The sequence below is a fragment of the Notolepis coatsorum genome, assembly GCF_963971535.1.
Source record: "Notolepis coatsorum genome assembly, contig: SCAFFOLD_125, whole genome shotgun sequence".
In the NCBI taxonomy this organism is placed as follows: Eukaryota; Metazoa; Chordata; class Actinopteri; order Aulopiformes; family Paralepididae; genus Notolepis; species Notolepis coatsorum.
Genome location: NW_028169587.1, coordinates 449089 through 471156, shown reverse-complemented (window position 1 = coordinate 471156; position 22068 = coordinate 449089).

Sequence of the window (22068 nt, the reverse complement as noted above, 5' to 3'; positions counted from 1 at the left end):
AGAGAGAGAGAGTCGGGGAAGCAGCACATACTCATTTACACAGTGCTTATGGGCGGAGCCAGGCCAACACAGCCTGAAACCCAAAGTGAGAAAAATGTGGCTTTTGAGTACTTGATTAGAAATATAAAACAATGATTTCTTTTAAATAAAATCATACAGATGTATTCAATAGACTCACAGGAATTGTGTAAAGTTGCCCAAATAGTGCTAGGAATAGCAATGCATGTCCCCTTTAACTTAAAAAGTTAAGAAGAAGAAGAATCTTTGGTCAGCTCAGACTGCCGGCGAGCTAGCATAGACTGTAAACATAACGAGCATAGACTGTAAAAGATGAGATACTCATGTACATGTCTTACTTTATAGCCTTATGTAATAGAAATGTCAAACATTTGGCCAATATCTCATCAAGTGGAATCAGATCCATTCTGGAGGAAAGCTGGGAACCTTTTCCTTCTAAAAGAGGAAGCTTTATGACAACTTGGTAATAGATCTGACCAACTGTAGTCCATACAGATCAATGAAATGTAGCTAGTATCACCCTGATAGCGATATTGGGTATATGATCTGTGCATCCCTATATAGGCCTATTCGTTCAACATGTTACTTTCCTGGCAAGAGTGTAGTGTTTGTTACTTTCAAAGGTAATGGTTACAACTAATTACATTTAAATTCGTCTTCTTTCTAGACTCCCTTGCCTTACAACTGTTCATCTGTGAAGAGGAGGTTCCCCCTGAGCAGCAGGAGAGGAGCCCCAGTCTGGACCAGGAGGAGGCAGAGCCCCTACAGATGAAAGAGGAACAGGAGGAACTCTGGAGCAGTCAGGAGGGAGAGCAGCTTCAAGGTCTGCAGGAGGCTGATATCATGAAGGTCACATTCAATCCTGTCTCTGTGAAGAGTGAACATGATGAAGAGAAACCTCAGTCCTCGTGGTTTAACCAAACCCAGGACACAGAGCCCCTACAGATTAAAGAGGAACAGGAGGAACTATGTCAAGATCTAGAGGAGTCTGATAGGTGCAAGATGATCTTACATCCTGTGAAATATGAAAACTATAGTGAGAATACTCTGTCCTCACAACTCAGCCAAACCCAGGACCCAGAGCTCCTACAGATTAAAGTTGAACTACATCCAGGGCTGGAAGAAGCTGATCGCTCCAAGATCACAGTAGACCCAGTGAAATGTGAAGATGGTGAAAAGAATGATCAGCCTCTTCAAACCCAAAGGGAGAGAAACGGAGAAGGATATTCTTTACCCAGCACTTCAACTGAACACATGAAAACAGAACCTGATGCTGAGGACTGTGGAGCATCAGAACCAGCCAGTAACCTAGATCCAGCTGGTGATTTAGAACCAACTAGAGATGGCCAGCTCCTCTCTTCAGACTGTTCAGGAAATGAGACTGATGACAGTGATGATGACAGTTCTGAAACTAAGACTGATGACAGTGATGATGACAGTTCTGAATCTGAGACTGATGACGGTGATGAATGGAAGGAGAGTGGAGGACCAGGTTTGTTGACTCTGAACCCAAAGAAGACACAGAAAATACAAAGTTTGTCTAACAGCAGTCCTGGGTTCAGAAAGAAGGGAGATCTGAAGAGACGCATAAATAAGCATATTGGAGAGAAACCATTTAGTTGTTCAGTTTGTGGGAACGGGTTCAGTACGAATCAACATCTGAAGGAACACGCAATAACTCATACTGGAGAGAAACCATTTAATTGTTCAGTTTGTGGTAAAGGATTCAGTACGAAGGGAAATCTGAAGGAACATATGAGAACTCATACAGGAGAGAAACCATTTAGTTGTTCAGTTTGTGGAAAAGGGTCCAGTACGAAGAGAAATCTGAAGAGACACATGATGAGTCATACTGGAGAGAAACCATTTAATTGTTCAGTTTGTGGTAAAGGGTTCATTCAGAAAGGAGATCTGATGGAACACATGAGAACTCATACAGGAGAGAAACCATTTAATTGTTCAGTTTGTGGTAAAGGATTCTGTCAGAAAGGAGATCTGAAGAAACACATGAGAACTCATACTTGAGAGAAACCATTTAGTTGTTCAGTCCAAATGTAACGGATATGTACCGCGATAGTGTGACTACGGTACATAGAAGTAAAACTCACTCCCCAGAGGCATCCAGACTGAGCGCTTAGAGAGGATATTCTCTAAGCGCTCACAAGAAACACATGAGAACTCATACTTGAGAGAAACCATTTAGGTGTTCAGTCCAAGCTCGGAGTAGACTGGAAAAGAAGAGAGAACAGCTCCCAAAACACAATTTGCAGTATAAACAATAGGAACCCCCATATACTTTGTTTTATGTCACTCCAACACAAAGTGCTGTACAAGTCACACAACACATATTTACACAGATATAAAAAAGATGTCACATAAAAAGGCAGGTCTCAACCAAAAATAAAGGTGTTTTGATGATTTAAACACCTGCAGAGGCAGCTCGTTCCTGAATTTTGGGGCTGCCACTGCGAGAGCACGGCCCCCCCTAAGCTTCAGCCTGGACTTAGGAACAGCCAGTACTAGGAGCTGATCTGAGGGACCTTGAAGGAACATAAGGTTCCAGCAGGTCCGAGAGGTAGACCAGTGCCAAGCCGCTCAGACACTTAGCCAACAGTCGAATCTTAATTTTGATCCTAAAACGCACAGGAAACCAGTGGAGGGAAGCCAGTACAGGGGAAATGTGCTCTCGCTTACGTGTTCCTGTTGGCAGATGAGCAGCAGCGTTCTGGACTGACTGCCAGCGAGAGAGGGAGGCCTGACTGACACCAACATACAAGGCATTACAATAATCAAGACCAGAGGTCATAAAAGCATGTATAACATTTTCAAAAACATTGAGATAAAAAAGGTTTGACCTTGGACAGCCTCCTAAGCTGGAAAAAGCTCTTTCCCACTACAACACGTATGTTTGTCCATCTTAAGGTCACAGTCGATCTTCATATACTGATTATCCTGTGTATGTTATACTGTAGGTTTCACTTTCTACTGTTGTCTCAGCTACGGAATTCTGCTTTTCAGGCTGACCTCTGACCCTGTGTTTCATATTAACCACCTCCCTATTGACCAGAGGGTTTCAGGCTGACCTCTGACCCTGTGTTTCATATTAACCACCTCCCTATTGACCAGAGGGGTTCAGGCTGACCTCTGACCCTGTGTTTCATATTAACCACCTCCCTATTGACCAGTGGGTTTCAGGCTGACCTCTGACCCTGTGTTTCATATTAACCACCTCCCTATTGACCAGAGGGTTTCAGGCTGACCTCTGACCCTGTGTTTCATATTAACCACCTCCCTATTGACCAGAGGGTTTCAGGCTGACCTCTGACCCTGTGTTTCATATTAACCACCTCCCTATTGACCAGAGGGTTTCAGGCTGACCTCTGACCCTGTGTTTCATATTAACCACCTCCCTATTGACCAGTGGGGTTCAGGCTGACCTCTGACCCTGTGTTTCATATTAACCACCTCTACAAAGGCGCCTCCCTCAAACTGAACAGTGACATCTCCTTAGCAAACGACCTCAATACCTTCTATGCGAGGTTTGATGCTGGTAATAACAACACCAGCTCACAAGCCTCGGCAATGGGGGGGGGGGGGGTCGGCTGCTGATGGAGACGCAGTGTTCAGGGTAACAGAGCATGAGGTGAGGCGGACCTTTAAAAAAGTGAATATCAGGAAGGCAGCAGGTCCGGACGGCATCCCCGGCCGCGTCCTAAAAGTCTGTGCCGACCAACTGGCCCCAGTATTCACTGACATATTTAACCTGTCCTTAGAACAGGCTGTCATCCCCACCTGCCTGAAGAAGTCCACTATTATCCCTGTACCCAAAAAATCCAAGCCTGCTTGCCTCAACGACTACCGCCCTGTAGCTCTCACCTCCATAGCCATGAAGTGCTTTGAGAAGCTAGTAAAGGGCTACATCTGCTCCTCCCTCCCCATCAACATGGACCCCCTGCAATTTGCATACCGCCCCAACAGGTCCACGGAGGACGCCATATCCCATGTGCTGCACACAGCAGCATCACACCTGGACAAGAGGCAGGGGAACTATGTGAGAATGCTATTCATCGACTACAGCTCGGCATTCAATACCATAGTCCCCTCCATACTCATAGCCAAGCTCAGGGACCTGGGCTTGGGCTATGACCTCTGCCAGTGGGTCTTGGACTTCCTGACTGGCAGACCCCAGGTGGTGAGAGCAGGCAACTGCACCTCCTCATCCATCACCCTCAACATAGGGGCCCCCCAGGGCTGTGTTCTGAGTCCCCTCCTCTACTCCCTGTACACACACGACTGTGTGGCTCAGCGGAGTAGCAATACAATCGTCAAATTTGCTGACGACACAGTGGTGGTGGGCCTGATCTCTGCCAACGACGAGAGGGCCTACCTGGAAGAGGTCAAGGTCCTGGCGGGATGGTGCCAGGAAAACAGCCTCTCCCTGAACGTCAGCAAAACAAAGGAGATGATTGTGGACTTCAGGAGGTCGGGGGTCAAGGACTACAGCCCCCTCAGCATCGACGGGGCACCGGTTGAGAGAGTCAACAGCTTCAAGTACCTCGGAGCCCACATATCCGAGGACTTGACATGGACCATACACATTAACAGTGTGGTGAAGAAGGCACGACAACGCCTCTACTTCCTCAGGCGCCTAAGGAAGTTCCAAGTCAGCCAGAAGATCCTTAAGAACTTCTACTCATGTACAATAGAGAGCATCTTGACCGGCAACATCACCTCCTGGTTTGGGAATAGCACTGCAAAAGACCAAAGCAGACTACAAAGAGTGACACGTTCAGCCGAACGCACAATTGGAGGGGGGCTCCCCACCCTCCAGAACATTTACTACAAGCGTTGCAAGGGGAAGGCTAAGAGAATTATTAAGGACTCGAGCCACCCGAACAACTGCCTCTTTGAACTGCTGCCGTCAGGCAAGCGATACAGGAGTCTCAAGGCGAGCACAGAAAGACTCAGAAGTAGCTTCTATCCCCAGGCCATCAGGCTGCTAAACGAACAATGAATGAACACTACACAACAACAACCACCAAACACACATAGCACACACATCCACACGCACACACTCACTTTAAACAAACACACTGTAGCACCCACTACACACACTTTATAGCACACACCCACTTTAAACAAACACACTGTAGCACCCACTCCCCACACTTTATATTTATGGATGAAGGATTGCACTACAACTCGTACACCTTACTGTAAATTGTACCTAAAATTGTACCTCATCCCATTTCTGCTTTGCACTAGATAGTACTGTACATTAGTACACTGCATAGTATTGTGTATTGTATATTATATGGTAACTCAGAACATTGTACATATGTCTATACCGAACAACTGTGACCTCATTTTCTTCTTCTAAATTCATGCTATATTATGTTATTATGTTATTTGATACTATCTTGTCTAGCACAGTCTCTGGAGCGTAACAGTAAGAAGCATTTTGTATGAAAGTATTCTGTACTTCTGTATGACAACTATTAAAGAACTTGAACTTGAACTTGAACTCCCTATTGACCAGAGGGTTTCAGGCTGACCTCTGACCCTGTGTTTCATATTAACCACCTCCCTATTGACCAGAGGGGTTCAGGCTGACCTCTGACCCTGTGTTTCATATTAACCACCTCCCTATTGACCAGAGGGGTTTCAGGCTGACCTCTGACCCTGTGTTTCATATTAACCACCTCCCTATTGACCAGAGGGGTTCAGGCTGACCTCTGACCCTGTGTTTCATATTAACCACCTCCCTATTGACCAGAGGGTTTCAGGCTGACCTCTGACCCTGTGTTTCATATTAACCACCTCCCTATTGACCAGAGGGGTTTCAGGCTGACCTCTGACCCTGTGTTTCATATTAAGCACCTCCCTATTGACCAGAGGGGTTCAGGCTGACCTCTGACCCTGTGTTTCATATTAACCACCTCCCTATTGACCAGAGGGGTTCAGGCTGACCTCTGACCCTGTGTTTCATATTAACCACCTCCCTATTGACCAGAGGGGTTCAGGCTGACCTCTGACCCTGTGTTTCATATTAACCACCTCCCTATTGACCAGAGGGTTTCAGGCTGACCTCTGACCCTGTGTTTCATATTAACCACCTCCCTATTGACCAGAGGGTTTCAGGCTGACCTCTGACCCTGTGTTTCATATTAACCACCTCCCTATTGACCAGAGGGTTTCAGGCTGACCTCTGACCCTGTGTTTCATATTAACCACCTCCCTATTGACCAGAGGGGTTCAGGCTGACCTCTGACCCTGTGTTTCATATTAACCACCTCCCTATTGACCAGAGGGTTTCAGGCTGACCTCTGACCCTGTGTTTCATATTAACCACCTCCCTATTGACCAGAGGGTTTCAGGCTGACCTCTGACCCTGTGTTTCATATTAACCACCTCCCTATTGACCAGAGGGGTTCAGGCTGACCTCTGACCCTGTGTTTCATATTAACCACCTCCCTATTGACCAGAGGGGTTCAGGCTGACCTCTGACCCTGTGTTTCATATTAACCACCTCCCTATTGACCAGAGGGTTTCAGGCTGACCTCTGACCCTGTGTTTCATATTAACCACCTCCCTATTGACCAGAGGGGTTCAGGCTGACCTCTGACCCTGTGTTTCATATTAACCACCTCCCTATTGACCAGAGGGGTTCAGGCTGACCTCTGACCCCGTGTTGCATATTAACCACCTCCCTATTGACCAGAGGGGTTTCAGGCTGACCTCTGACCCTGTGTTTCATATTAACCACCTCCCTATTGACCAGAGGGGTTCAGGCTGACCTCTGACCCCGTGTTTCATATTAACCACCTCCCTATTGACCAGAGGGGTTCAGGCTGACCTCTGACCCTGTGTTTCATATTAACCACCTCCCTATTGACCAGAGGGGTTCAGGCTGACCTCTGACCCTGTGTTTCATATTAACCACCTCCCTATTGACCAGAGGGTTTCAGGCTGACCTCTGACCCTGTGTTTCATATTAACCACCTCCCTATTGACCAGAGGGGTTCAGGCTGACCTCTGACCCTGTTTCATATTAACCACCTCCCTATTGACCAGAGGGTTTCAGGCTGACCTCTGACCCTGTGTTTCATATTAACCACCTCCCTATTGACCAGAGGGTTTCAGGCTGACCTCTGACCCTGTGTTTCATATTAACCACCTCCCTATTGACCAGAGGGTTTCAGGCTGACCTCTGACCCTGTGTTTCATATTAACCACCTCCCTATTGACCAGAGGGGTTCAGGCTGACCTCTGACCCTGTGTTTCATATTAACCACCTCCCTATTGACCAGAGGGTTTCAGGCTGACCTCTGACCCTGTGTTTCATATTAACCACCTCCCTATTGACCAGAGGGTTTCAGGCTGACCTCTGACCCTGTGTTTCATATTAACCACCTCCCTATTGACCAGAGGGGTTCAGGCTGACCTCTGACCCTGTGTTTCATATTAACCACCTCCCTATTGACCAGAGGGGTTCAGGCTGACCTCTGACCCTGTGTTTCATATTAACCACCTCCCTATTGACCAGAGGGGTTCAGGCTGACCTCTGACCCTGTGTTTCATATTAACCACCTCCCTATTGACCAGAGGGGTTCAGGCTGACCTCTGACCCCGTGTTTCATATTAACCACCTCCCTATTGACCAGAGGGGTTCAGGCTGACCTCTGACCCCGTGTTTCATATTAACCACCTCCCTATTGACCAGAGGGGTTCAGGCTGACCTCTGACCCTGTGTTTCATATTAACCACCTCCCTATTGACCAGAGGGGTTCAGGCTGACCTCTGACCCTGTGTTTCATATTAACCACCTCCCTATTGACCAGAGGGGTTCAGGCTGACCTCTGACCCTGTGTTTCATATTAACCACCTCCCTATTGACCAGAGGGTTTCAGGCTGACCTCTGACCCTGTGTTTCATATTAACCACCTCCCTATTGACCAGAGGGGTTCAGGCTGACCTCTGACCCTGTGTTTCATATTAACCACCTCCCTATTGACCAGAGGGGTTCAGGCTGACCTCTGACCCTGTGTTTCATATTAACCACCTCCCTATTGACCAGAGGGTTTCAGGCTGACCTCTGACCCTGTGTTTCATATTAAGCACCTCCCTATTGACCAGAGGGTTTCAGGCTGACCTCTGACCCTGTGTTTCATATTAACCACCTCCCTATTGACCAGAGGGGTTCAGGCTGACCTCTGACCCTGTGTTTCATATTAACCACCTCCCTATTGACCAGAGGGTTTCAGGCTGACCTCTGACCCTGTGTTTCATATTAACCACCTCCCTATTGACCAGAGGGTTTCAGGCTGACCTCTGACCCTGTGTTTCATATTAACCACCTCCCTATTGACCAGAGGGTTTCAGGCTGACCTCTGACCCTGTGTTTCATATTAACCACCTCCCTATTGACCAGAGGGGTTCAGGCTGACCTCTGACCCTGTGTTTCATATTAACCACCTCCCTATTGACCAGAGGGTTTCAGGCTGACCTCTGACCCTGTGTTTCATATTAACCACCTCCCTATTGACCAGAGGGGTTCAGGCTGACCTCTGACCCTGTGTTTCATATTAACCACCTCCCTATTGACCAGAGGGGTTCAGGCTGACCTCTGACCCTGTGTTTCATATTAACCACCTCCCTATTGACCAGAGGGTTTCAGGCTGACCTCTGACCCTGTGTTTCATATTAACCACCTCCCTATTGACCAGAGGGGTTTCAGGCTGACCTCTGACCCTGTGTTTCATATTAACCACCTCCCTATTGACCAGAGGGTTTCAGGCTGACCTCTGACCCTGTGTTTCATATTAACCACCTCCCTATTGACCAGAGGGTTTCAGGCTGACCTCTGACCCTGTGTTTCATATTAACCACCTCCCTATTGACCAGAGGGTTTCAGGCTGACCTCTGACCCTGTGTTTCATATTAACCACCTCCCTATTGACCAGAGGGTTTCAGGCTGACCTCTGACCCTGTGTTTCATATTAACCACCTCCCTATTGACCAGAGGGGTTCAGGCTGACCTCTGACCCTGTGTTTCATATTAACCACCTCCCTATTGACCAGAGGGTTTCAGGCTGACCTCTGACCCTGTGTTTCATATTAACCACCTCCCTATTGACCAGAGGGTTTCAGGCTGACCTCTGACCCTGTGTTTCATATTAACCACCTCCCTATTGACCAGAGGGTTTCAGGCTGACCTCTGACCCTGTGTTTCATATTAACCACCTCCCTATTGACCAGAGGGGTTCAGGCTGACCTCTGACCCTGTGTTTCATATTAACCACCTCCCTATTGACCAGAGGGTTTCAGGCTGACCTCTGACCCTGTGTTTCATATTAACCACCTCCCTATTGACCAGAGGGGTTCAGGCTGACCTCTGACCCTGTGTTTCATATTAACCACCTCCCTATTGACCAGAGGGTTTCAGGCTGACCTCTGACCCTGTGTTTCATATTAACCACCTTCCTATTGACCAGAGGGTTTCAGGCTGACCTCTGACCCTGTGTTTCATATTAACCACCTCCCTATTGACCAGAGGGTTTCAGGCTGACCTCTGACCCTGTGTTTCATATTAACCACCTCCCTATTGACCAGAGGGGTTTCAGGCTGACCTCTGACCCTGTGTTTCATATTAAGCACCTCCCTATTGACCAGAGGGGTTCAGGCTGACCTCTGACCCTGTGTTTCAGTCGTTCTGTCTTGTAGAAAGGACCAACTCCTGTGTCATCTTGGATATAATTCTGGATCCTTGTTCATTAAAGTCGACGCTAGTTAGCCTACAGACCAGGCATGCTCAGAAGTAAGCTACCTAGCCCTCCCTGCTCCTAGTCCTCAGATGTATGTTATCCTCTGGGTCTGAAACACACGAGAATACTAAAGAAGTCTTTGGTTGCTTTTAAATACAGCACATATGGTACTAGGTCACAGAATTACTTAGCTTAGCTATAGATACACCGCATGTACAAAATGAGCTTGGCAAAACTGCTTTTAAATATTATACCCCAGACAAATGGAATGAACTTGAACACATGCAATACACCTTGAAGTTAGAACATTTCATTCCATTAGAAGATTACATATTTTTTTAACTCTTGATATTTTAGTTGTTTGTACTTGTTTCATTTGATAAACATGTGTGTTGATGTTCAACAGAACATCTGCAGATGCCAACCTCCTAACACCTCCCACGACCAGGCTCCGGACCTGGGGCGACAGGGCCTTCGCTGCTGCTGCCCCCTCCCTCTGGAATGCCCTCCCCAGCCATATCCGTGATGCAAACACCCTGACATCTTTTAAATCAGCCCTCAAAACTCACCTTTTCAATCTTGCTTTTGACCTCTAATTCTGTCTGTGTTATTTTATTTTTGTCATGTATTATTTTGTTCTGTTTTTTTGTTTTGCCATAGTTTGTCTCTCCTGCCCATGTAAAGCGTCTTTGAGCACCTGGAAAAGCGCTATATAAAATAGATGTATTATTATTATTATTATTATTATTATTATTTGTCGGAACTGTACTTTTCTGTCCAATGTGTTTTTTTATATGTCTTGTAAACAGGCAGCTCATGAAAAAAAGATAGAAAGTCTCAGTGCTTTACCTGTACAAATAAAGGACAAATGCATAAATAAAATAAAGATATATGCCTCAACTTGTACTGATGAAACCCCTGTTCACCTGTGAATGATCTACTATTACAGCATGTAGGAGTGAATGACTGTTCATGTGTATAGCACCACCTTGATTTATACAGTCCGCATAATACAATATTAAAATATTTTAGCGAATAATGAGGTGTCCAATGTTGATCATTAAAAAATTATGAAATATATAAATCAATTAGAAATATGAGCAATAGGTTCAGTAATTGAATCAGCTACATGCTTTAAACGATGAGGATCCAGGTTGTTGGGTCCAGATTACTTCATCAATATCTTTCAGAACTTTACTGATCTCCACTGGAAATAGGTCTAAAACAAAGGGCTCTCTAGGTTGGTCTCTACAGGATGGAGGTTCACACAACTAATGAGAGCTTAGAGACCCTGCTGCATACAGTATGTATTAAAAACAGACCCAGCTGATATAAAATGCTCATTAAAGCGCCCAACAATATCATCCTTGCTCTTCATTTAAGTTGAGTCACTAAAGTGCCTCCAGGTAGGACTGAAGTGGAACTGGAACAATGATTTGATCCGTTTCCAAAATAGATTTGACCGCCCTCTTCATATATTTCACGGTGCCCTTCTTCATTCTGGAGCAGGGATAGCAACAGTGGGTCAGGGATGTTGAATGAATGGTACTCACAGGTCCCTGTATGCAAAAACCAGATGTGAAACGATTAGATTTTCATAAAAAATCTGTCTATTTTGAGAATCACACAAAGAATGCTGCATTCTTTTAGGTACAATGTCTTGCACATAGAAGTACATTTGGCTTGGTGAGGTTGGTGTATAATACAGCCTGCAGATAGCATTACATGCAGGTAAACAACAGGAGAAAAGACATGCATGCAGCCAGGGTTCGAGTTATCACCTGAGAGCTATGGGGGTGAAATTCTGCTACGGAAAAAAATACTGGCGTCGGCCAATCAGAGAGCGTCTCTGCGAAATGCGGCTACAGAAATTCTTGACGCTACTGGCTAGACCGCTTCAAATCGCGCCCGGATTCCAACATAATAGTCATATTTCAACGCACAACGCGTTACGCACTGATTGGCTTCGACGGATACAGCGATCAAACCGTGACGCGCACTCAGATCGCTATTGCGTCTAGCCCGGGCCGAGAAATACCAAAAAAAAAAAAAGTGATGTCACTTCCTGTTCAAGAAAACGAGTATTTTTTTATTTTATATAATAACGTTATATTGTGCATTGGAAACACAAACATACTTAAAATGAGTAAATATTATTAATTTTAAACATGTTTATATTATTTATAGGGCTATAAAACAAAAAACTAAAAAGTTTTATTTTCTTCTTCTTCTCTGATTTAACAGCAGTCAGCAGGTGGGTTGGCGCCCTTGCGCCCCTAGTGGCAGAGCCGCCACTGCTGTACTGTATATATGTATGTCATTAATGTCATGATGTATATCTATGTTGTGTATGTCATAAATGTCATGAATTGAAAATGGGGGACCCTGATGTAAACAAGACGAAAGTATTTCTCTGGTCTGCATCCCCTTAACAATTGTGTGTATTGAGCCGTACTGTATTGTGCCCATTCTGCAATCTGTTACAGTTTTCAATCAATCACATCACACAACAGTCTAATCATTAGACTATTGTGTGATGTCATTATTCAGTCTCATTTTTAACCATCAATATTTGTTCATTTTCTTACTCACCTCTGATATATAATGCCATATTTACTTATTTGCATTTAGCATCCGATCAAATAATACAAATGTATGAACTTGAATGAACATTTATTTGTCTCAGCACTTATAAATCAAAAACGAACAAAAAAATCGAATGGAAAATAAATAGTTGTATGTAACAGCATTTACCTCCTTGGCAAATAACCAGCTGTATTTAGTTTTCCAAAAGGTCCACTGACTCGGTCCCCAGCATTGTGGTGGTTGAGCAGCAGCGCAGTCTAGGTGGAGACTCTGGTCTGGCAGTGTCAACCAGTAGCACTGCTAGCTGCTGCGCTAACAGCATTAGTTGACTAGTCTTTGACTAGTCTTTGGCCTTTTTATAAAGACGAAGCTGTCCAGCCTTGTACAGCCTTGTGGCAGGTTAAGCATTTTTTCCGGCTGCATGTGGTGCATCGGTGTATTTAGACCACTATCATTAGGGCACGTGCCCTACTGATGATCATCTGTGCCCCACCATTTTTTTTTTTTTTTTTTTTTAACAAATGTTTTTTATTTTCCCTTTTTTAACATGATCAAATGATCATTTAACATGATCAAATAATTATTATAATATTTTTTACTTCGCTTTGAAATAATATTTCAAAGCGAAGTAAAAAATATTATAATAATTATTTGATCATGTTAAATGATCATTTGATCATGTTAAAAAAGGGAAAATAAAAAACATTTGTTATTATTATAGTGAAATATTTTGCACTGCATTTATCTTGTTGAAATCCTCCAACAGGCTCTTTTTTGTAAGTAATACAGTGCAATAATAGAATAGTAGAATAGATAGTAAAATTATGCAATAGAATGGCCAGAGTAAAATAGTGCTACAGTACAATCAACAGCGGGTGTATTAGAAGGCTATGGTGAAGAGGTACGTTTTTAGCTTATTTCTGAAAATATTAAGAGATCTAGCTTCCCTAATGTCCATAGGTAGTGTGTTCCATAACTTTGGTGCATAGTTAGCAAAGGCTGCATCCCTGATTTTCTTTAGACTGTGGCTTGGAACCTTCAATATACCAGTAGTAGATGATCGCAATGTTTATACTTTGTATATAAGGAGGAGGACCTTGAAATCAATTCTAAATGTTAACAGAAGCCAGTGTAGGTTACTTACTTGTAACTTCGGGTTTGATCCAAGGAGTAAGTTGCCCCATATTGCTCTGTAACATTTCTCTTTTTGTTATAGGACCGACTAGTAGGATTTCAGTTTTGCCCTCATTTAATTTTAGGAAGTTGTTCGTCATCCATTTGTTTATTACTAAGAGACAGGCGGAAATGGAGTTTATAGCTGTGTGATCATTTGGTTCAGCGGAGATGTACAATTGTGTGTCATCTGCGTAACTATGGAAACATACATTGTGCTTTCTAATGATGTCTCCTCAATGTTCAATGTTCAATGCAATGTTCAATGCAAGTAAAGCACTTTAAACTTTAAGTATGACTAAATGCTTTCTTGACTATATATATAGTAACTGTTCCAAAATGCATAGATTTCTATGTATTTTAGGGGTTTGGGTGGCTAGCTCTTTTTAATATAAATGTCAGATTGTTTTATTTATTTCATAGATTTCTATGCATTTCAGGAGTTTGGGGGGCTGGCTCCCCAAAATAATGAAATAACATAACCCTAACCTAACCCTAAAACCGAAATAAAGTTAAAAAAAAATAGTTACAAAATCCACCCATTTTCGCCCACAAACCGGCCAAAACCGGCCAATTTTTTTTCTTCTTAGTTTTTGGTGCCCTTCTGTGCCCTAGTGAAGTGCTGGGTCTAGATACGCCCCTGATGTGGTGTACTGTTTACTTTTTAATTGAGTCGCAGACTCGCAGTTGCAGGACATGTAATGATAAGTGCTATCATAGCTGCTACCACTAAGTGGCAGTATAACATCATGCAAGCTGTTACTAAGGTTACTGGTAGGGCTATATAATTAGGGCACCTGTGTACAACCTGCAGACAATAAACAGCTGGCTGAAGCATAAAGAACTAACCAAGTGTCTTGTTGATAGTAGACTACAATCTTTTTTTTTTTTTTTTGATCAAATTTTTTTATTATTAATCACATGAAACAAGACAACACAATAACCACAGTAACAAAAAACATAACTTCACAGGAGAATAACAACCAATAATAATACAGAATAATACAGAATAATAAATTATAAAGACAAAAAGAAAAAGAAACAGCGTCCAACCTATCAAATATAGATGGCTACTTCAATAACAAAAGGTCTTCAAACATGCCAACCTTTCCCCACCTTTACAAAGTGGAGTGACTTAAAAGATTGTTTACGAGAGTGTTGCCGCAGATTTACTGTAGATAGCCTAGGTCCCTTACACATGTTCAAGACTGCCAAACTCGCAGAAGGTAAAGTGTAAGAAGAAAGAAAATCTTCCTCCAAGTTGGTTGACAGGTCAATCAGTCTGCCAATATTAGTCCCTTGGGGAGATGGCATGTGAATTGACATATAGCGCAGAATAGCTAAATATCAACCCCCCCTAAAATCCCCCCAGTCAAAGTTAAGAAGGACAAGACAAAAACCAAGACAGACAAGACATTTCCTCCTCCCCCTCCCCAGAGACCGCCGGACCCCCCCGATCAAGCGCCCCAACCCCGCTCAGCCGCACACGGCGGTCTTTACCTTCTCAGCTGCTGCGAACCACAGGTCAATGCCAGCCTGCCCTACCCCAATCACCCGAGCCGTGGATATCTCAAGATAAATCACATCCAATAGAGTTAGGGACCAGTTAATCATTGTAAGCTTCTCAGGCTCCTTCCATCTCATTGCTATAAGCTTCTTCGCTGCTGTGACGCCCGCTAGGACAACCCTTTTCAGTTGTACGGACGCGGGTAGTGTCGTTATATCGTTCAGGAGTAGCGTAACAGCTGTGAATGGGATAGTTAAGCCACACAGATCTGAAAGTTTGTCCGTTATTGACCTCCAGAAACGGGCCACTGGTGGGCAATCCCAATACATATGCATATAAGTGCCAGTGGCCTTTTGAGAGCACAAAGTGCACCGAGAGTCGGTTATCAGTCCCATAGCAAATAGCTTCCTAGGTGTAAGATAGGTCCTATGAATATAATTAAAATTAATTTGCTGGTGATTGGGGTTGCGGGAAGATAATGCCACATTTGCCCAAACATCATCCCAGTCAAACTCGGGGTCCAACTCCGGGATATCCACACGCCAGATTGTATCCAATGATACATTTTTATACGTGGATTGAATTAAGAGCGTATAAAAGTCTGAGACAAACCCTCTGGATGTCGTCCTGTCCACTATGAGCCTGAGGAAGGGGTGTGGGTGCAAAGCTTGAGCCCACGGTACGCCATGCGCCCTCAGTGCTGACCTTAGTTGAAGGTAAAGAAAGAAGGACTCGCCGGGAAGATCATAAAATTCTCTTAAGTCCTGAAACGCACGGAGGCCGTTCTTATCATAAATATCCTCCAGAGTATGCACTCCCCTCCTTTGCCATTGAGGAATATTAACCGGCTTGTGCCCTACAAGTAATTGCTGGTTATTAAAAATTGGAGAGTCCAGGTGCCATGGGCATTTAACCCCACACGACCTCTGTACATTACGCCACGTTTGGATCACGTGAGTTATGATCGGTCCATACCTCAGCCGGCATTTCGAAATAGAGACAGTGGAGTACACTACATCCTGCAATCTTAGCGGAGATACCGCCGCCGCTTCTAAGGAGCGCCACGATACAGCCTCTACAGGGTCTAGCCAGCACATCAGAGGTCTCAGTGAAAAGGACCAGAAATAAAGTTTAAAATCAGGGATTGCGAGGCCCCCATCTTGTTTTCTACGTTGAGTAGTAGCCCTTTTGATTCTCTGGCGTTTGTTATTCCAGATAAACTTAGATACCATCGATTGTACCTTGCGCCAGTGGTCTATTGGAGGGGGCAGGGGGAGCATTGAGCTAATACAATTTATCCTAGGCAGGATGTTCATTTTGATTATGGAAGCCCGGGCTTGTAAGGAGTTAGGAAGGGACAACCACCTGTCTAGATCCTGGCGTATTTTATCATAAGTACCCGTGAAGTTGTACTTAGTAGTTTGGTTCAGCGTGGGGAATATCTCTATGCCCAAGTATTTAAAATGTTCTACTATGGGGATATCAGCTGGTAGTCGTACCGCCTTGGCCAGCTCATTAAGAGGTAGGCAGGCTGATTTGTTCCAGTTAATCTTAAAGCCTGACAATTTACCAAAGTCGTCGATTATCCTCAATAATTTTGTGGCCGACCGGGAGGGGTCGTCCATGAAAATCAGCAGGTCATCCGCATAGAGAGCAATTTTGTGTGGAGTATTATTGACCATTATGGGGACGATGTCCTCCGATTGCCTAATAAATTGGGCCAAAGGTTCGAGGGAAAGCGCGAACAGTCCTGGGCTCAGAGGACAACCCTGTCTAGAAGATCTGGAGACTGGAAAGTGTGTGGAACAGTTTTTGCCTGTCAGTATCATCGCAGACGGCGAGGCATACAGGACTTTAATCATATGAATAAAACTCTTCCCAAGACCCATGACCTCAAGTGCCTTCCACAGGTATGACCACTCAAGTCTGTCAAACGCCTTCATGGCATCCAAAGACAGAACTGTGGATGGAGTTGTATTGTCTTTACTGTTATCGATTACATGCAACAGCCTCCTAAGATTATCTGCAGCCAGACGCCCCGGGATAAAACCAGTTTGATCGCAGTGTACCAATACAGACATAAATCTCTGCAGGCGACGGGCCAGCACCTTGGCAAACACTTTTAAATCGGCCCCGAGAAGACTCAAGGGTCTATAGCTACCACAATCATTGGGATCTTTGTCCTTCTTGAGAAGTAAAGAAATCAACGCCATATTGACATCTCTTGAGAACTCCCCTTGTTCGATAGCGTAATTGATCATATCGAGCATCAATGGACCCAGTTGGTCCCAGAAAGCTAAATACACTTCGGGTGGAATACCATCCCAGCCTGGTGCCTTACCCCTCTGCATTTCAACAATCGTCTCCCTCAATTCCACGAGAGTAATCGGTCTCCCCAGTTCTTTGGCCTCTTCCTCAGAAATGTGGGGTATCTCAAGCCCGCCAATGAACGATTCAAATTTAGAGTCATCAAGATTACCCTCTGAGCTATATAACTGTGAGTAAAACTCTTTAAAAGTGTCATTGATCTTTTTCGAATCAGTAGTGACTGCACCCTGGCTCGTCCTGATCGAGGGGATATCCGAGAAATGATCATTTGAGCGTATTTTCATTGCCAATAGATGGCTAGGTCTGGAGCCGTGAAAGTAGTAATTTTGTCTTGTCCTATGTATCAAGAACTCAGACTGTTGTTTAAGTATGGAGTTTATTTCTTTTTTGACTATCTTACGTTGTGTGTTTAGTCGTTCACTATAGTTAGTTTGCAAGGATGCGTATAGGTCCGCATATAATGTTTCCAGTCCTTCTAGCTTTTTTGATCGGGATTTTCGCAAATTGGAGGCAAATAGTGTGACATGACCCCTGATAAATCCTTTCAATGCGTTCCACAGGACCCTAGGGTCTTCTACTGTGCCAACGTTGATCTGCAAAAATTCAGCTAGTTTACTCCTGAACTCAGAACAGAAGTCATCGTTCTTTAGCAAGGTCGAATTAAAACGCCATCTGGGAGCTCTTGCGGAGAGCCTGCCAAAGGTTGCCGTAAGGAAAATCCCCTTGTGGTCTGAGAGAGCCAAGGGAACCAATGAGACATCGAAACTATCAAACATATTAGGGGACGCGAATGCATAGTCAATTCGAGAGAAGCTTTTGTGTCTGGCTGACAGGTGAGAGTAATCTTTGAGGGTGGGGTTGGATAAGCGCCAAAGGTCTGTGAGCCCCGTGTCCTGGGCCCACATCCTGAGGGCCTTAGAGGCCCGTTTTTGGTCGCTCGTTTCAGAGGGCCCGGACCTATCCATCTCCGCATCCCAGCACGCATTAAAATCGCCACCCACAATGAGAGCGTATCCATTAAGTTCCAACATATTCTTTGTGATTGTATTATAGAACGCTGAATCAAATGTGTTAGGAGCATACAATGCTATTATAGCCATCTTCCTATGCGAGAATTCAACTTTTGCTATAGTAATCCTTCCCTCCGTGTCCGACCATACATCCAGGACTTTGATATCAAGGTTACGTCTTGTAACTATGACGACTCCTTTCGTCTTATCATCGGCTGAGGATGAGGAGATAACGTGATATTGCCGATTTGCCAGTCTTGACACGTCACCTACCAATAAATGCGTCTCACTAAGGAGAGCAAGGTCAATATTTCTCCTCTTCAATAGCCAAAGGACACTGGCACGCTTGTGTGGGGCGTTAAGCCCTCCTGCGTTCCAAATTAAAATATTCAATTTAGCCATGGTCGAGCTTGTCTAAATGCGTAGAGAACATACCAGTGCAGCCAGGCTGAGTACAGAGGCGCTGATCCAGGCGGGCCCAGACGGTCAATCCCAGGAGTTCAGAGGAGGAACAATTACACACATATAAGACAACAGTACATAAAACACATAAAAATACCACCCCAGCTACAACCCCCCCTCCTTCTACTCTAAACCCTAACCCACCCGTCCTATTATAAGCCCTCCTATACCCACTCTCCAGTCCCCACCCTATGCCCCATCCACTGAGGATGGTCATCTTCCTATCACTTCCCACTAGAGACATGGATCCAATAAGACGCTCCCCACTCCAACCCCCCTCTAGATAAACCCCTGAGTAAACCCCCACTAGTCCAATAAACACAAATAATAATAAAAATAAAATTCAATAAAGATATCGGTCGAAAACCACCTGAGCCTTGGCCCCAACATGAGACAACCATAATGGTAAAAATAGCCATTATTAAATAATAACTCCACATCAACCTGCAACCATCTATTTCCGAATCTGCGCTTCAACGTCGCAATGTTATAGCCCAAATGGGTACAGGAAAATTCAAAACAAAATTAAATTAAAGCATCCCAGCCGATAGTCTAAGGCAGGATCGGGTCACAGGTTAATTGTGCAAAATTGTGTGAACAATGTCAATTAAACAATGACAATAATAGGAAAGGGAAAAAAGGGGGTATGGTCAAAGTGCACCCCTGTAGCAGTCCCTCTGATCAGGCACAACGGCTGAAATGACATAACCTATGTAAGAAAAGCATTAAACACATTAATTAATCCGGGGATGGTAATAGGCAATATCTGACACAACCCGTTATCATCTATTGTTTCAATAAAGATATCGGTCGAAAACCACCGTGAGCCTAGGACTTAACATGAGATAACTTATAATGGAAAAAAAAAAAAAAAAATTTAAATATAGTCATTATTATATAACAACTCAACATCAACCCTGCAACCATCTATTTCGGAGTCTGCGCATCAACGACGCAATGTTATAGCACCAATGGACAAAGGAAAAATCCGAAACAAAATTAAATTAGAGTATACCAGCCGTTAGTCTAAGGTAGGATCGGGTTCCAGGTAAATTGTGCAAACAAATGCCATTTAACAACGACAATAATAAGAAGGGGAAAAAGGGGTTATGGTCAAAGTGCACATCTGTAACAGTCCCTCTGATCAGGCACAATTAAACACATTCATTAACCCGGGGATGATAATAGGCAATATCTGACAAAACCTGTTATCATATCTTGTTTATATACATATTCAACCGATCTTCTCCTACCGGAGCCCAAAGCTCAAAACAGCATGGATATAAAAATAACAGCATAGAATTTAGTTAATGACCCGACCACCGTTGGATTGTGTGAGCCGATCACACTTATACAGCAACAACAACCAAAGTGCGTCACTATTAACGGGTCTCGAACTACTCCACGCAGGCGATAGACGCAGCCCGCTAGCTAGCCCGAGGCTAGCGCGTGAGCTAGTGATGAATCCGGATAGCACGTTAGAGTTTGTTATGTACATTGTTCAGCTAGCTCGCTAGCTTCCAAAGAGGCGATACACAAGTACGATCATGAGGTCAGCATTAGCAAGTAACAGAAGTCATTGGGAAGTCCCGCTAGTTGGATGGGCAGTGGACAGTTAGAGTGACTGGGCATGACAGCAAGTATTTGTGAATAGTCGGCCTAATCAATGTATATAGGCCCACACCGCCAAGTCACTCACCCGACATAGATATCAAGCAACAGTCTCGGGTATCCCCGTGAGATATTCCTTCGCTTTAGCCAACGACCAAAATGAACGCAGACCATCGACCTTCTCCAACACAGATAATTTCGCGGGAGCGAATAGCGTGGGCCTCAGGCCTAGTTTCCATAGCCTAGACAGGACCACCTTGTATTCGCCTCTCTGTGCTTGAACCTCCGGCGTAAAGTCTTCGAAAATGGCCACTTTGTGATCGCCAAGCCTCAGATTACCCCTTCTGGTACGAGCCGACCGCATGATGAGTTCTCTCTGCTGAAGCCTGTTCAGCTTGACTATGATGGGCCTCGGCTCTTTGTTCACGCCGGGAGAAAACCTGCCCGCCCTGTAGGCCGACTCACAGACAGGAGGCGAAGGGAGGACGTCCGTTCCTAGTATTTTCTGCAGCAGTTCGGGCATGGTCTCAGAGAGACGGCCTTCACCGCTGGCCTCCGGTACTCCAACAATCCTGACGTTGTGGCGTCTATCCCGGGACTGCATCTCCTACATTGCCGACTGTAGTTTGTTGACTTCAGCCTGCCTAGCCAGCAGGGCGGACTCGAGACCCACCATCTTCTCGCCCTGTATTGATACCTCCGTCGTTAGCATGGCTAGTTCGTTAGCATTAGCCGAGGAGACAGCGTGCATCGACTCCATCTTGTCTATCAGCGGGACTACCGCCAGCCGTATTTCTTCTGATATCTCACGATGGAGGTTGACACAAAAATCCGCCAACACTTTCTTCTGTGCTTCAGCGAAGCGTGTCTCAGAGTCTGCGTGTAGCTTGGTCATGACCAAGAGCACAGCTTCGCTTATCTCCCCGACACCGGGCGACGATGCGGCCAGACCCGGTGGTGGTGGTTTGCTGGTTGGGGCGCTCATGGCTCTGGTTTCCACCCCCGTCATCGCAGAAAGTCGAAAAAAGTCGACGACAGTATACTAAGCACAACGACCTAGCAAACAGATAAAAAACAAATAAAAATAAAATAAAGACTAATGGGGAGAAACGTATATTCAGCACGGTAGAAGGGAGCTCATGTGAAACACGTCTACTCCATGATCGCTCAGCTCCGCCCCCAGTAGACTACAATCTTTACATGGTACCAGGAGTAAAAGCAAGAAGATGGAAGCATTTAAACCGCCCGGCACATTGAAACTGACGGGAAATGTGGATGCAAATTGGAGAGCGTTCAAACAGCAATTCCTGCTGTATCTCGCCGCTGTTGGAGTGGACAAGAGTGTAGATGCGAGGAACATAGCCATGCTGCTCAGCGTCGCCGGCACAGAGGCAATAGAAGTCTTCAACACCTTTATGTATGCTGAACCCGAGGACAAAGACAAGTTTGACGAGGTCATAAAAAAGTTTGATGAGCACTGCCTGTCAAGAAAAAAATGAAACGTACGAGAGGTACATCTTTCGTTGCCGTTTTCAGAACCCGGGTGAGTCATTTGATAACTTTCTCACCGATCTCAAGATAAAGGCGAAGTCCTGCAATTTTGGTGCTC